The sequence below is a fragment of the Triticum dicoccoides genome, chromosome 7B, assembly GCF_002162155.2.
Source record: "Triticum dicoccoides isolate Atlit2015 ecotype Zavitan chromosome 7B, WEW_v2.0, whole genome shotgun sequence".
NCBI classification, from domain to species: domain Eukaryota; kingdom Viridiplantae; phylum Streptophyta; class Magnoliopsida; order Poales; family Poaceae; genus Triticum; species Triticum dicoccoides.
Genome location: NC_041393.1, coordinates 684,786,742 through 684,801,845, shown reverse-complemented (window position 1 = coordinate 684,801,845; position 15,104 = coordinate 684,786,742).

Below are 15,104 nucleotides of genomic sequence, written 5' to 3'. Positions count from 1 at the left end.
AGGCGCATATGAGGGAAAATGCGCCCTTGATCATACAGAACACAGGAGTAATAGCTTCGCTGCTGATGACTCCAGAACCGATCTGATGATATTCTTGGCTTCGTGTAGGGGTTCTTTGAGCTGTCAAAGAATGTGTTGTGGCTCTTGAAGCCATTTGCATTGAAAGACCCGACAGATGTAGCAGTACCTGGAAACCTTGACAGTCTTGGCTTTGGCTTCTGAACCTGAGGCCTATGCTCAATGTGATAGTCAAATTGAGGACCAGAGACAGTAGGCGGAGGGATCAGAACGAGCCATCTTACTGTGATTAGCTCGCCATGGTTGTATGCTTGCTCGATAGTATAGGGCCTTGGTGGCGGAACAGGAGCAGTGGCAGCAACAGTGGCTTCGGGCTGCACATCAGAAGCTTCAGGAGCATTTTCAGTATTGGCTTCTGGTATGGGGCTTGGCACAGGCTCCACATTAGCTTCAGCCATGACTATGTCATTGGCTACATTGGTGTTGGTGGTGGCAGCCTCAAGGTTTTCAACCTCCACTTGCTGAGCTGGAGGGTCAGGCACAGACACGTTCACATCATGAACAATTTCTTCAGGAATGGGGGGAGTAGGGACTCGTTCTTCTTGACGTTCGTCATCGGCTGATGCAGCCGGATTGTCTTCAGCAGCTGGTGCTTCAGACTCGGAGACATTCACAGCAGGAGTGGCTTCTGAAAACACTTGACGTGCAACAGGTTATTGGTGCACTTCTCCTTCTGGAACGCTCGGAAGAGGGGCTTGAGGCCTTGGTCCTTTGCGAAGCCTTTGTAGTACAGGCGATGCCTTTGGGGATGGAGTGGGCAGGTCCTCATCCTCTTCAACTTGCATGGATGGTGTGGGAGTCTCCATGACGACTTCACGAAGACAAACTCAAGGTAAAGGAGGGAAAGGGATAGAACCAGTCACTTGTTGAAGACACAGGATTTGTTGGACCAGTTCCAGTTGCTGTGACAATAGTACGTCTGGTTAGGGAGGCTGAGATTCAACTCAGAAGACCGCGTCTTCACCTTATTCCCCTTGAGCTAAGAACATACAATCCTCGCCCAATCACTCTGGTAAGTCTTCAAGGTAGACTTCCGTACCTTCACAGACTTCAATCACCGGCAATCCACAATGACTCTTGGATGCTCAGAATGCGACGCCTAACCGGCTAGAGGATACACAGTCCTCAAGTGTAATAAGTCTTCAGGTCACACAGTCAGAAAGACTTCAGTGATGCCTAACACTCTTTGGCTCTGGGTGTTTGGGCTTTGTCCTCGCAAGGATTTCTCTCTCAAAGGCTTTGAGGTGGGTTGCTCTCAAGACGACAAAAGCCGTAAACTAACTCTGAGAAGCCACCAATTTATAGTGTAGGGGGTGGGCTATTTATAGCCATAAGGCAACCTGACTTGATATGTCTGAAATGACCCTGGGTCACTAAGGAACTGACAGGTGTTCCAACGGTCAGATTTCAAACACACACGACAACTTTACTTGGGCTACAAGCAAATCTGACTCATCCAGCTCTGGATAAGATTTGCTCTCATTGTCTTCGCTCGAAGACATAGGATTTGTGTTGAGCATCACTTCAGTCACCCTGACTTAGTTCACTTGGACCCCACTTAACAGTACGGTGGTTCCTATGACTCAACAAAGAAGAAAAGGAAACAACAAAACAACTCAGTCTTCGCGCTCCACAGTCTTCACTCAATGTCTTCTCATGTCATAGACTTCAGTGTGAATATCTTCACAAACCACCATTGTCTTCAATGTCTTCATACATTTTTAGGGGTCATCTCCGATAGGTAAACCGAATCAATGAGGGACACTGCCTGCGTTATCCTGCAATTCTCACAAACGCATTAGTCCCTCAACCAACTTTGTCGTTCAATACTCCAAAACCAACTAGGGGTGGCACTAGATGCACTTACAAGTAGTCCCAATGTCAAACTCGTATGGCTAAGTGAAAGTGATAAAGCATTATAGTCCGGTTGCCTCGTTTGCTGTGCTATCACCTCCTTTGTAGGACCAAGACGTTGGATTAAGTGTGAAAAGGCGCATTTTTTGCGAACACCCCCGCATTATATGCGTGGGGGCTGAAGCCAACGACTGCCATCTTTCAGGTGATATACACATATACATTAACGGCCGAACAGGAGGTGTTATAATTCTTGCAAGAAAAAGTATAAAAAGCTTTTATATTCTATCAAAATATTTCTTTTACAATGGCACCTGCTATTCAAACACAACATCCTTCGAGCACTACGCAGTGCCCGGAAGAACTTCCTCAAAGTAGTGCCTGGCAGGTACCCGGCCTTCGTCCAAATCCTGGGATGCGACAACACTGGCCTTCATATCCGCCCAGTATGTCTTGACACGGGCAAGAGCCATTTGTGCACCCTCTATACACGCCGACCTCTTCATTGCATCAACATACAGCACAGAACCAAGGAACTGCTGCACCAATCCAAAATACCTTTTCGGCTCTGGCTCCCCTGGCCACAAACGACTCGCAACATACTTCATGGCGAGTCCGGATAACCTGTTCAGCTCCGCAAAGGCGGCTAAATGGTCGGGTACCGAAAGTGGGTGTTCTGGATTGTGGAATTGCGACCAAAACAGTTCTTCCACCTCGGAAGTGTTCGGTTGCGTCCGCCGCTATGAGGACCGATTCCTCGGGTATCAATTTCCAGAAAATGGCCCTTGTGCTCACTAGCCCCAGGATAACTGTTAGCTGATGAGGCACCAACTTGATACAGAAATTCCAAGCAAAATACAAAATATGTAGTACAAGACCATTCTGGCCTATGAGTACAACAAATGGTTTCTAGTGGTTGATGGCGGAAGCGGTTTGTGGATCATCAGTGTCTATGGAACTCCATTTCCCACAGGAACAGCTGACCAGGTTAACCCCTATCTTCGCGAGGCTGCTATCACCGTTGTTTAGGATGCCGAGGCAGTCGGCACAGTCGCTCCTCTCCGCACAAGAAAATCTTGCCAAGACAATAGCCAGGGACAATGCAGTTAGTACTTTGAATGTACTCGCAAACATTATGAACACAGGTATAATATAACAATGATGTGCTAAAAAATATTATATGCTCATGACGTCAGTCACAAAAGATAATAACAATTCTGGTGCACGCAAGCATGTTATTTATGAATATGCAATAACATAGTAGTAGTAAAATTATGAAATAAATAACATAAAGGGCTTTAAAAGAAATGCCACAGTCGGGCGTCTTAGCGACACCACATAAAGGGCTTTAAAAGAAATGCCACAGTTGGGCGTCTTAGCGACACCACATAAAGGGCTTTAAAAGAAATGCCACAGTCGGGCGTCTTAGCGACACCACATAAAGGGCTTTAAAAGAAATGCCACAGTCGGGCGTCTTAGCGACACCACATAAAGGACTTTAAAAGAAATGCCATAGTCGGGCGTCTTAGCGACACCACATAAAGGACTTCAAAAGAAATGCCACAGTCGGGCGTCTTAGCGACACCACATAAAGGGCTTTAAAAGAAATGCCACAGTCGGGCGTCTTAGCAACACCACATAAAGGGCTTTAAAAGAAATAAACATAGTGAATATTCCGGAGGTAAAACCTTCCCAGGGATGTTCGATAGTACCAAAAATATCACCGGTTAGATCACAACGAAAAATAATAATCATGATTATCACAAATCACAATCGTGATTCCAGTTCTGGTTTAACAGTTTCACCTCCGAAGACCGACACTAAGACCGACACTTGACCCATCCCAGACTGTAGTCCTTAACCATGGACATGGCTATTCGAATAGGTTTAATCTCTGCAAAGGGTGTACTCTTTACCCACGAGTAACGGATTCCTTTAGTCCATCGAGACTAATTCCGTCTACGGTCTTCTTGCTGAAAACACACCTAACTTGCACACACCAGCTTAACTCGCATGTGTCTGGAATCACCCACGACACCTGTCAAGCAAAACTCTAAGTGGGGAGGCTACAACCTCGACGTAACATGGGATCACAAAATTTATACCACGCGCAAACTAGGAAGCTACCCCCTTCGGCTACAACCGAAACACCCATGCTCCCGGACCTGGTGGCATGACAACCGGATGCCTCCGGTATCTTCCACCATGGCCTCTCTGTACGGTGTGTGCTAGGAAAGGGGTTGATAACTTACTGAACCGTACCCTACTTGTTGTAGAGACGAGTGGTAGTACGAAGCAAGTATGGGGGTTACTGGCACAAGACTCGATCTAAGGTCGACTCAGGAGGCTGTAATATTCTCTGCAAGATTAGCATAACAATGCATATACTTCAACCGACAGATAGAAACACCACGCGACATACCCCCTCATGCCATACCAGACACGACTGTCTCGACGGAGGATTAGGAACAAGACCGTGTCTACCCGAGACAGAGGCCTTCTCGGCTTTCCTCCCGGTATGCACGAAAGGCATATGACGGTAATTTCCATCACAACCATATCAACTCCATTTGCATGAAATTCATTAACATGCACTCAGGTCAGGGGAAAACATCACATCCTCACATAAAATGACGTATGCACGAGTCGGGGTGTTGTGGTCACCGAGTCAAACAACACACACAAAAATTACACCAGGGTTCAGAATGCTTGCCTTCAGGTCAGGGGAAGGCAGGGTGCATTCCAAAACGTCTAGAAATCTTCAAAAATCCTATTTAAAAGAATATATATGAATTAACCCACAAAAATCAAAACAGCACAAAAATTGTTTTGAAATTTTTTCAAATAACTCTTAAAATAAACTAGACAATATTTGTGAGAGGTAGGAAAAAGAATTAATTTATTTGGAGTTGTATTTAATAAGATACAGCCGGTCAAAGTTTGGTCAAAATCTGCTATTTAAAAATAAAACAGAAAAGAAAACGTTTCGAATAACTACGTACACGTCGAAGGCGTATTTCGAAAATGCGCTTCCACTTACCCACGTGGACAGGGACGGGGTCACTGACAGTGGGTCCAGGGGGCCCATTGGTCAGGTTTGACCAGTCCATCCCTCCTTCCTCTTCCTTCGCCCGAACGGAGGCGAGGCGACGGCGATCAACGCCGGCGAACGGCGGATCCTCGCGGGCTCCAGATGGTCGGGATGGACCCGCAAGACCGGGGCGGTCCTCACGGTGGTCGTAGGGTCGGCGGGGGTGGAGTGCGCTGCCGGCGGCGAGCTTCGCGGCAGAGGAGGCATTCGGGAGCAAAGTGCTTTTGGGGCTGCGGTGGTACCCGATCAAAATCGAGCAGGGGAAAGGTTCACGGGAGGAAGAGAGGGCTTCTGTTGGAGAGAATGGAGAGGGGGAGGCCCTGGTGGTGCTGGAGTGGCTGGGGCAGTGGCGGCGGGAGGAGTTGCCGGAGACGGGGAAGAAAACCTCCCCAGGTCGATTGCGAGCTAGGGAAGCGCCATAGAGGTGGCCTGAGGTTGCCTGTGTGCGGGAACAGGCTCGGGGCTCCCTCAAATAAGCGAGTCGAGGCAGTTCGGCGGCGGCCGTAGATAAGGTCGTCGGCGACCGTCTTCTGTAGCTGCAGGGCATCGTGGCGAGGCTGGGGATGGCGGCGGCAGCTAGCGGACGAGCGGCTACTGCTCGAAGGGCGAGCTGGCGAGCGGAGATGGCTTGGGCGACGCTGGCCAGCGCAGGAGCTGTCGGGCGGCAGTGGCGGCTAGCTGCTGGCCTGCCGGAGACGTGGCGAGAGCTGCGGTGCTCGTGGGGTGCAGAAGGGGACACGGCGTGCTGGCTGCGGTCGGTCACGGACCGGAGTGAGTGTGGGGCGGGACGCGGCGGCTCGGGCGCACGTGCGTGCCAAACGCACGCTCTGGGCGCGCCCAGAGCACGCATGGGACGTGCTCGACGAAATGCTATGGCATGCTAGGGGGTTCCAAACCACAAGAGGGTTAGCAGAGTGGGGTTATAGGCTAGGGGAAATCCATGAGACATGCTGGATAGGTCATAGGCTCAAGTTCACAAAGTAAACTTGAAATCATGCCAAATCTGGCTATGCACTCAGGGTGTTTGACAAAATGCCAAAGGCACCTAGGCAGTTCTTGGAGTGGCCAAATCTCCCAAGGTGGGGTCTCTTTAGAGGAAAGAGGGGGTGGTGAGGTTAGTTTGCCAAAAGGAGAAACTTCCTAGTGCAAGTTTTGCAAAACTACAATTCTGGACAGGGAGTAAGTGGCATCATTACATGGACCAAAAGTGTTCCAAAGAGTGCATGTTCCTGGACTTAGGGGTTTTGCAGGGTTGACTACAAGCATGAGAAAGCACAAGGTCACTTGAGCAAGAATGGATGGGGTTGCAGTAGAAAACACAGGTCTGGTCCAGAATGAAAAAGAGGTTGATTCACTCAATTTTTCCAAAGAACAACACTAGGTTTTTGCATAAAGCTGGATGGCATGCTACCACTGACATCCCACAATTTTGGTGGAGGTTCTAGGGAAATATATAATTAGGCTATAGTGCAAAAGTGTCCACTGGACCAGATTTGAAAAACAGGTGCAAAGCTCATAATATGCAATGAAATAAATATATTATTGCACAGAAGTGATTTAGAGACATCACATGACCTCTCCAAATTTTGGTTGGGTTTTTAGTTAAATTCATCAACTGGTTGTAGTTCAAAAAGAGCTCCAAAACTTAAAACAAGTCATTTTAATGAATAAAGCTGAGGGTGAAATAATTTAATAAATAAATCTACTGATTAAGAAAATTTTATACCGAGAGCATAGAAGTCCAAAATGTTTGGAAGGATCCACTTGGGTAGATACTCATTATTATTAAAAGAAAGGTTCTGAAATCAATAGAAATATTCTTGCAGGCAAAATTTTTAAACTCTTGGTAAAATTTTAATAACTAAAACCTGGCTAAATTTTTGGGGTGTTACAGCCGCACTCGTTGCCAAATCCAGATAAGTATTTTCCGCACTCCACTGCCGGTCTAACGGAGCATACCTAGGATCCCCGAACTTCATCTGCAGCATATAGGGCTTTCCAGCCGTGATATCTCCAACCTGACGCAGGTCCTCCTTCATAGCTCTCATTGCAGAGCGAGTTTCCTTGGCCTCGGCAGTGATCTTCTCAAGATCCTTCTGAGCCGCCCTTTCTGCTTGTTCAAGAAATTTACAGTAGTCGGCAGCATCCTTCAATTTTACAGCCATCTTGGTTATTACCTTCTTACTCTGGTAGTGAGCAGCCTGTTCGGCTTTCAGCTCTTCAGCCGCCTTAACGGCAGCCGCATCACTTTTTCTTGCTTGCTCCTTGGCTCAGGCAAGTTCCGCCCGAAGGTTCTCCACGACAGCAGCACTATCTGCAATAAGCATATATATTGTAAGGCACGAGCATCGAACACCTCTTATCAGATATCTATGGAGCATACCTTGTGCCTCGTCTAGCCGCTTATTTACCAGCGCGATGTCGGCATCTGCCACGTCCAGTTGCCGCTTTGGTTCGGCAGATTCATCAGTCCGGCTAGCCACTAAACGCCTCGCCACCTTCATAAAAAGGTAACATGTTATACTTGGGGTTTTGATCCTCTGTGCGCCATCACTCTTGACGACACACGGAGTCTCAGGGGCTACTATTTATATAGGGCGCATTTTATGCGGATCTACCAAAAGGTACACCTTTTCATGTACCTCAAAGCCTGTCAGTAAACTCCTGGCGGCCTCGTACAATCCGCTTTCCGCGGATGCAATCCTTCCTAACACCGTGTTCATCAACATACGGTGCTCTTCTAAGACGGATGCTCGCCCGACCAGATCCCTCAGCCTCTCCGACCACGCACCAAAGGACACCGGACTAGCCCGACGACCTTTTTCAGGATCCAGACTTGGAGAAACACGCCGGGACGACATCTCAGGGTCGCCTGCCTCGTAAGTCGGTGCAGCTAGGGGAGGCGTTTCGCTCTCTATCATCTCCGGACGAAGATCCCCTGAAGACGAGCTCTGCTGAGAAGGGTTGAGATCCGAACTGCAAGGTAATATTTTGGTTATCTTCCTCAGAAATAAAACAAGGATGCCACTAATTTTGAACCCCTCTCTTTACTTACGGCTCGGAGGAAAGCTGATCCCTTTGAGGGCGCAATGCGGCCGGGGCAGTCTCCGGCGCCGGATCCTCTAACGAAGATTTCTTCCCCCATTTCGAGGTCATCCCCTCCGGGTCTTTAGAGGCACTCCTTTTCTTTCCCAGGTTGGGGGATTTATCGGTTCTTCCCTTCCTGACAGTCTCCTTCATGGAGGTGGTAGCTCCTTGGTTCCCCTCTTGGCCCTCTGCCGAAAGCATAATCTGCAGCATCCTGGTTAACACGGGATCCGGCGCGGTCTCGGGCAGGGGGGATGGACACCTGATAAGCTTTCCCTTCGCTATCCACTCCTGTTCAAAGGATAGCTCTGTTAAAGGGCCACTTTATGATGAAAATGAGGATGGTGTGTCCAAATATGGGGCTAGTTACCTTAGCATCCTGGCGATTGCAGCTTAGACCTGCGTCCTCGGATAAGTCCGGACACCTTGCTTGTGGTCCGAAGAACAATTTGTACATCTCCACGGGCGTCGCGCCCATAAAATGTTGGAGGACTCACGGTCCCTCCGGATTAAATTCCTACAGGCGGAGAGGGCGACGTTTCAGGGCAGTGTGCGGCGAATCAGCATAACTTGCGCCACTACGGTCAAGTTATTATCTCTTTCTAGGAGATCTCGAATGCGGTCCTGCAGTAGGGGCACGTCTTTGGACGGCCCCCAGATAAGCCCTTCATTGACCCATGATGCTCGCCGTGGTGGGGGGTCCGAGCGAAAAGCGGGTGGCGCCACCCACGTGGTGCCCCTGGGGGCTGTGATGTAAAACCAGTCCCGTTGCCATAGGCCGAACTCTTCTTGAAAAGTGCCCTCGGGCCATGGAGCGCCGGCTATCTTGCTAATGATAGCTCCTCCGCACTCAGCATGGTGCCCTTCGATCATCTTCGGATCCATGTTGAAGGTTCTAAGCCACAATCCGAAGTGAGGGGTGATATGGAGGAAGGCCTCACACACGACAATGAATGACGAAATTTGGAGGATGGACTCCGGAGCTAAATCGTGGAATTCCAACCCATAATAGAACATCAGCCCCCTCACGAAGGGATCAATCGGGAAGCCTAGCCCCCGAATGAAGTGAGATGTGAACACCAAGCTTTCACCGGGCTGGGGAGAGGGGATGGCCTGCCCTTGAGCAGGCAGCCTATGCGAGATTTCGCCGGTTAGATACCTGGCATCTCTTAGCTTTCGCATGTCTTCTTACGTAATGGAGGAAGGCACCCACCGGCCTTGAAGGTCGGAGCCGGACATCGTCGAAGGTCCGAAGCGCCTAAAACTAGAAGCCTTGAGTGTTGGAACTAGACGCGAGGGGCGGATTTGATTGGATTGAAAGAAAAGGGAGTCGAACCTTGGTCTCTTTATAAAGGAGTTGAATACCAAGATCCCTCCCCATAACCATTTGGGACTCGCTTTCAATTAGAGAGTCATACAAAAGGCACGGTTGGGTTACCCACGCCCGTATTGATGAGAATCCCGGAATAAGGGGACACGATCTCTGCTTTGACGAGACGTGCCAAGGAAACCGCCTCGCTAAACACGCTGACGTGGAGCAGTAAAATGATTCGAATAAAGGCTTGGCCGTGGCGTGATGTCGCGCTGCGGAATACATCAGCAGATTAGATTTTTGTAGAAATTATTCTCTCTACGGCGATATGTGGAACTTATTTTTGTAGAGCCCGACACTATCCTAGTGTTCAACATCTTCTATGAAGTATTCGGAGGAAGAACCCGCCTTGCAATGCCGAAGACAACTTGCGCGCTGGACTCATCGTCATTGAAGCCTGGTTCAGGGGCTACTGAGGGAGTCCTGGATTAGGGGGTGTCCGGATGGCCGGACTATGACCTTTGGCTGGACTCCCGGACTATGAAGATACAAGATTGAAGACCTCGTCCCATGTCCGGATGGGACTTTCCTTGGCGTGGAAGGCAAGCTTGGTGATACGATATGAAGATCTCCTCCCATTGTAACCGACTCTGTGTAACCCTTGCCCTCTCCGGTGTCTATATAAACCGAAGAGTTTTAGTCCGTAGGACGAACAACAATCATACCATAGGCTAGCTTCTAGGGTTTAGCCTCTCTGATCTTGTGGTAGATTCAACTCTTGCAATACCCATACCATCAATATTAATCAAGCAGGAGTAGGGTTTTACCTCCACCGAGAGGGCCCGAACCTGGGTAAAAACATCGTGTCCCTTGTCTCCTGTTACCATCCGCCTAGACGTTCAGTTCGGTACCCCCTACCCGAGATCCGCCGGTTTTGACACCGATAATGAGCATCTCAAGTACCTAAAGTATGTTCTTCCCGCGGGGAATCTATGTCCTACTAGTGTGGATGAGGCCAATAAGATCGTGTGCCCTCTTGATCTACCGCACGTTAGATACCATGCATGCATTAACGATTGGCTAATTTGTTGGAAGGAGCACGTGGAAAAAACAAGCTATCCGGTATGCAATGCTTCTCGATAGAAGAAGGCCGGGAAGAAATCTCCCCAGAAAGTTGTATGGTACTTACCGATCACTCCCCGTCTCCAACGGTATTTCGTAGGTCCCAAGGAAGCAAAGATCATGCGCTGGCATGCGGAGAGGAAGAAGCCCAAAGATGGAGATGATCCGAAGCTAAGACACGTCAAGGATGGAAGCCAGTCGAGAGCGTTGAACGGCTTCTATCGGTATTTCGAATGTGATGCAAGGAACATCATGCTCGGCACGTGTACCGATGGCATGAATCCGTTTGGTAACTAGAACACCAACCATAGCACATGGCCTATGTTTGCATGGATGTACAACCTGCCCCCTGGTTGTGCATGAAGTCGAAGTACATTCACAATCACATGAGCATGCTGATTAAAGGGCCGAAACAACCGGGAAATAATATTAATCTGTATCTGGGGCTACTTCAGGAGGAGTTAGACACGTTATGGAAAACACCGGCCAAGACATGAGAGCCACGCTGATCATGACGGTGCACGACTATCTCGGTTACGGATATGTTGCAGGCCAGGTGTGCCATGGATATTGTGGATACACGCGATGCATGGATGATATGACGTCTCAACAGCTAACATCAAGGAAAGATGGCAGGTCTGGGAAAATCGTGTACATGAGGCATCGAAGATGGCTCGAGAAGGACGACCCGTGGAGAAACCATGGAGATCTATTCAATGGTCACGCTGAGCATTAAGGACCTCCACGTAAGCGGAGCTGCGCTGAAATTGATGAGCTATTGAAAAACTGGGAACAGTGCCCCGTGCCGGGAAAGACGATGAAAAAGGCACCGGATCTGCTGCTGAAGGTATGGAAGACGAGGTCTGTGTTCTGGGACTTGGAGTATTGGCACAAACTCGACACACCTCATTGCCTTGATCAAATGCATATCTCTAAGAATGTCCTTGAGAGCTTGCTCGTGACACTGATGAACATGTCGGATAAGACCAAGGATGGGCCGAAGGCAAGAAAAGACTTGCAAGATTTGAAAATCAAGCAAGATCTGCACATGCCGCCCCATAAAAAGTCAGACAGGACAGAGACGGGGACAGAGGCGCGGGAGAAGAAGGGCAAAAAAGTAAAGGAAGAGGATTATTGCCCCCCTTCTTGCTTCACCTTAAGTCCGACTAAGATCGATCAATTCTTCAAGTGCCTTACCGGAGTCAAAGTTAGTTCCGGTTACTGTGGTAAGATAAGCAGATATCTAGACACGCAGAAGAAAAGGTTCAACGGGATGTAGTCCCATGACTGTCATGAGCTGATGACGTAGATACTACCTATTGCCCTTAGAGGGATAATGCACAAGCATGCCCTTATTGCTCTTTGTAAATTTTTCTATGTCATCTCTCGAAAGTCGATCAGTGTGAAGCAGCTCCGAAGGCTATAGGAAGAGATATTTGTGATACTGAATAAGCTTGAGATGTACTTACCACCTGCGTTCTTTAACGTCATGGTGCATCTGTGTGCCCATATTGTGGACGACACACTACTAGAGAAAAGCTTACCAGTAGCGCTAGTTTTTTTGCTACCAGTAGCGCGGGGACCAGCGCTACTGCTACGGTGCTACAGCTATTTTGTAGCAGTAGCGCGTTTCTGGACCAGCGCTACTGGTAAGTTCAAGTACTAGTAGCGTGTTTTTAGGACAGCGCTATTGCTAACATTTATGTTTTTTTTTAATATTTTGGCGCTGTACATGTTTAAACATATATATCTTTTATACAATAACAACTCATCATGAACTAGTCTATTTAAATAGCATATTCATTACCACTAGTCATCACCACCAAACAATGTTCGTCAATGAGACATCATATATATAACAAGTTGGTCACTAGTCATAATCACAACTCCTCATCCTCCTCATCAACTCTAACACATTACAACACATAATAACACATTCTACCTAGGACCTACTCCTCTCATAGGACCTACTCTACCCTCTCTTAGGTAAAATATCATAAAACAAGATAGGCATTGACTCTTCATTAAGGAAACTGGACTCTCCATAATGAAGAACGAAGATCATCCTGTCTCCAAGTCTTGGCCTACGCACAATGTTGCTTCCAAGTACCTCTCTTCGATGGTTGAAACATTTTTTCCAATCTTTTATTATCATGGCTTCCTCGCTTTTAGAAATCTGGTATGGACAGGAGTGATGTGGATACTGTGGCTGACCTGACCGTGGTGGCCGTAAGCTCATAACATCAACGCGACCTCTTGGCAATATCAGATGAGGCACACAAGCCATCGGGGTTTTTTGTTCAAAAACATAGTAATAACTTTGTCGTTAGCAGTGTAGTTTAGTTTTAGAAAAATTTATGCAAAAGATGCATGGATGTCGTAATAGTACAAAATCTTACCATGAGATCTCCATTGATGTTACCGTAGCACACCGCGTGCACTAGTGGCACATATGGACCATAATTTTGAGGAATTCGATAATAGCTATTGTAATTCTCAAGATCAGTAAAAAATGTGATCAGACCATGTTTCTCCTTATAAGTTAGTTGTGCTTCATCATTGTAGTAGTAGGTTCTGTCTACCATCTTCCGTACATTTTATGAAAAATGAAAATAAGCTGTCAATGGAAATAAGCTGTCAAATATTTTGAAATAACCAATATAAATTACTTAGTAAATATGTTTAAGAAACTCACACAGCGGTAGAACTAGAAGCATGTCAACAAGGACCCACATGGTCATATCATTTTCGTCAATATCAGGATCACCAAGATCGAAGGTGAGAAGCATACCCTCATGAAAATCATACGCCTTGGGAAGGGATTCCCAATTCGGGCAACCAAAATTGGATGAATTCACAGAATTGTATAGTTTTACAGCAAAATCATAACCATAATGGGTCCTTAGTTTAATTATCTTTGTCTCCGTGCTTTCATGATCTTCAAACCCCATCTTTTCCAAGACATAGCGTCTTGCATGGCATGGGATAAGCTAGTAGAATTGTAAAAGACGGAAATTACACGTTGAAGAAGCAGAGAAGTCGTGCAAAAATAACAAAAAACACTTGTCATCATTGCGTACCATATCAACATCGAAGGTCTCTTGGAGCTTGATGCTGAAGCGCCGACCTTCTACCAGGTGAGGCCTGTCGCACATACCGCGCTTATCTTCGCAGTAAACGCACATAGCGAATTCCCTTTTGTCGTCAGACATTTCCTAATAGGTAATTAATAATCCATCATCGAATACATATATAGTAGTTTGTAGCAAAGATCATCATATAACAACTAAAACACCTAAAATTTGTAGTTTGTAGTAGTTTGTAGCAAAGATCATTATATAACAACTAAAACACCTAAAATTTGTAGTTTGTAGTAGTTTGTAGCAAAGATCATTATATAACAACTAAAACACCTAAAATTTGTAGTTTGTAGTAGTTTGTAGCAAAGATCATCATATAATCCATCATGAATACATATCTTTTGCATTCAATAAGCAAATAACTGATAGGTAATTAATAATCCATCATCGAATACATATATAGTAGTTTGTAGCAAAGAGATCATCATATAATATCACTAATACATCTCGAATAATAGCTCCTCTAGGTTTAGTGTGCCGCGGTGGACACCCAAACAGAAGGAACCATCACCGGATCATAGCTCTGGTGAGATCCCCAAAGAAACTGCCAGGTATTGGAGAACCGGCCGTTCGCCAACTCAACCAAGTAGCGCTGGACGTGCGCGTTCTCCTCCATGACACGGTGTTGCACCACCTGCGCGGGGGACTCAATCCTCTCCACCAATGCAGACCCATGTGACCGCCACCAAAGAAGCTTCGGGTCGACGACGGGCTGGCTCCTCACTAAGCTGCGCTCACCAGAAGGTAGCACAACCCAGTACCAGCCCGGTGGAGCCTAGTCCCGGACATGGCCCCTCGACTCACCAGAAGAAGCTCCGAGTAGACGACGAGGATGCGGGATAGGCATCTTTGACGTCGAGAACAAAATGGTTAATTATAAAAACAAAATTAATAAACACTTCGCAAAATTTGGCATGACCTTTGCTAAAAACAGGACCAAATCGAGCGCCTGAAATTTGCCCGAACGTAAACGAATCGACATTTCTGGCAAAACACAGGCCACTCGGAAAAATATGACATGTCCAAACTGTGACATGTTCAAAATATGACATGTCCACTACAAATTTGCATATAACAGGAAAAATTGCTTTAACTAAAAAAATACCTAGAATTCTGTTAACTACATCTAAAACAACTAAAACACCTAAAATGTTGTTAACCACACCTAAAACAACTAAACCACCTAAAATTCTGTTAACTACACCTAAAACAACTAAAACACCTAAAACTCTTTTTAAATACACTTAAAACAAATTCAACATTATTCTAAGAACCTACATTTTTAACTAAAACACCTACAAATTTAACTAAAACACCTAAAAATTCAACTAAAACACCTACATTATTCTAAGAACCTACATTTTTTCAACTAGGATTCAAAATAATTAACTACTCTCTAATAACTATAACTAGGGAGGAA